Raw genomic sequence first — 2,993 nt, forward strand, 5'->3', positions numbered from 1 at the left:
ATGGGCATATGTAGCACCTGAGACATACATGGACTTCTTGTAATCAGAATGTCCCAGTCCTTTCATTAGCCAGGCCCTGCAGCATTGCCTACAGTCTCAGCTACTCAGGAGGCTGGGGCATGCAGATTGTTAAGGTCTAGGACAGGACAGGCCTCTTAGTAAGAGCCTATCTTGAAATAAAAAAGGGCCAAGGATGTGTAGCTACATGCAGAACGCTTACCTACCATGTACAGGGGCCTGAGTTCAATACCAGGACCACCATAAATCTAAGATAAAATAATAAAATGATATATAAAATTCTCTACTAACCATTTGGAAATGTCTGATTCATTGCTGTCGACCATAGTTACCCTACAGAACCCAAGAAGTTTTCTTCCTGCCAGCTGCACCCCATGCCCATTAAAAACCCTCTCCCCATCCCACCCTTCCCATTAAAAGTTTTATTGGGGTGTAACTGACAACAGTCAACGGTGTGTGTGTAAAGTACACGACATGACAGATCTTGACCTACGTAAACACCCACAAAAAACACTGGCACAGTAAACACGGGACAAACGTCACCCCACGATTGCTTCAGGCCCTTTAGGTTCCCTTTGTTCCACTTCACCCCATCCCTAGGCGACTCCCTTTTCTGTCCTCGAGGACTTGTTTACATTTGCTAGAGCTCTGTACACATCCTCTCGTCACCCAACAGGTACTCCTTCTGTCCAGCTTCTTTCATTCAAGATAATCCTGTTCTAACGCACACCTCGTGTCGTGTGTGCCCATAATCTCCTTTTTATTACCCTGTGTCCCACGTCTCGCGGTGGGCACACAGTCGTGTATCGCTCAAGGGCAGCCCTGCCTCCCAAGGCAGTTAAGCAATTTGGTCCTTGTGCAAATACCTCAGACTGTGGTTACATAAACCGGGATACTTCGCTGAGTAGGACTCAGGCATGGAGGCACCTGCCTGGAAGCTAGCACTCTGGCAGGCGGGGGCAGGAGGATTGCAAATTCGAGCCCAGCCTGGGCAACTTAGACAGTGACTACCTATGTTAAGCGTACTGCCACAGAACTGTTTGCCCTCTCCGTGCATCCGCTGGACAAAGGGTCACTCGCATCTGTTTACTGCCTTTCCCTTTGGGTTGTTTTCTTATTATCACATTGGAGAATTCTTTATTCTTGCCCCACATCAGACACATGCCTTATAAGTGGCTTCTTCCCAGCTCTAGCCTGTCCATTCATTCTTTCTCAAATGGCCTTCAAAGAGCAGACATTCGTAATTGTGATGAATTCCAATTATCCATTTTTTCTTGTTTGAATCACGCTCTCGGTGCGTATGGAGGTGTTCGCTTCCCTCCCATCACCTGGGCCCAGGCCTGCACGCCTTTATTGCTCAGTCTGCACTTGGAAGGGGCAGATGGAGGGGAGAGGGATTGGGAGACAGGCTTTGGCTCTAAATGGGGAGGCCAGAGGTTCTGGGAATGCAGTGCCTTGGGAGAAGGAAGATGAAGGGCCTGGAGATTTCCCAGAAGGACATGCAGGGCAGGTGCAGTGTCGGGGGAGGCCCGACACAGGTCTGGCAGCTTCAGGGCTCACGTGCTGTGATCTCTCGCTATTAGGTATAAGTGGCATCTCTGGCCAGGCACAGCATATGTCTGTAATCCTAGCACTGGAGAAGCTGAGGCAGGAGGATTACTGCTAGCTCAAGGCCAGCCTGAACTGCATGGTAAGACCCTGTGGCAAAAAACAAAACATAAAAATGGCAACCCTCTCCTTCTCTCTTGTTCCCCTTGCCTTTTCTTTCTCCTTCCGCTGTCTCTTCCCCATGTGCACTGGCTCTGCCTGTGCTCTAGGGACAAGGGACACTTTCTCATTTCTTGTGTTCTCTCCTGAGTCATCCTGGGCTTTCTCTCTAGGGGATTCTGCTTGGAACAGAACGAAGACACCAGGCTTGGTCTTTTCTCTCCCATGGCCAACAGTCTTGCTCTGGGCCACGCGGCTGGGTTTTTTGTTTTATATAATTAAGAACATAAGGAGGCTTTTCAACCCCTTTTAAAAACTCCCAATTCCACACCAGAAAGTCAAACGCTCTATTTAGGAAATGACTCAGCAACAATTGCTGTCAGCACCAAGAGCCTTTAAAGCGGACGTAGGAGGCAGGGCTGCCTGTGGACAGTCCTGCTTCAAGCATGATACAGAAGCAGTCATTTATGTTTACTTTTTATTTTATCAGTACAATTTAGATACACACAATCCAACAGTATTCACGATCAGAGGTTTGTACCCGTACACGACATATCTTGCTTCTCTTTTTCCCATTTCCCCTCTCCTACCCTCCCTTCAACCCCTCTACCCCTCATTGTTTTTATTTGTTTGTTGCGGTAGCGGGGATTGAACTCAGGACCTTGTGCTTGCCAGGCAAGTGCTTATCCTACTGAACTATCTTCCCTGTTTGTTTTTATGTATTAAGTACAGGGTCTCACTACATAGATGGGACTTATAGTGATCCTTCCTGTCTTCAACCTCCCAAGTGCTGGGATTATAGGCGCACACCACCACGCCCAGTCTCATTCCCTGTCTCAGTGTGTCCCGTCCCAGGGCCGGGGCTGGCATGGCACACTGGGGATCGAACCCTAGCCCCTTCGTCTGCCTAAGCAGGTACTTTACTCTGCTGAGCTATCTGGCTGGCCACTGTTGGGTGTGTGGCCAGCTCCGGCTGGCATGTGGTGCTGGGGGATTGAACCGCCGTCCCTGTGCTTTGCTAAGCTTTAGACCACTGAGCCATCTCACCAGCCCTGTTGGTTTGTTTTTGAGACAGGGTCTTGTTCTGTAGTCCAGGCTGGACTTGAACTGGTTTTTGTAGTTTAGGCTGGCTTCAATCTCACAGCAACCCTCCTGCCTCAGCCTCCAGAGTGCTTGGATTACAGGTATCTGCCGCCACAGCTGGGCTTCCCTCCTTATTTACAAAACCTTTGCTTCCATTTCTTCCCTTCTATTTTTTTCTTTTCTTT

Source organism: Octodon degus, unplaced genomic scaffold (genome assembly GCF_000260255.1).
Source record: "Octodon degus isolate 3935 unplaced genomic scaffold, OctDeg1.0 scaffold00089, whole genome shotgun sequence".
Classification (NCBI taxonomy): Eukaryota; Metazoa; Chordata; class Mammalia; order Rodentia; family Octodontidae; genus Octodon; species Octodon degus.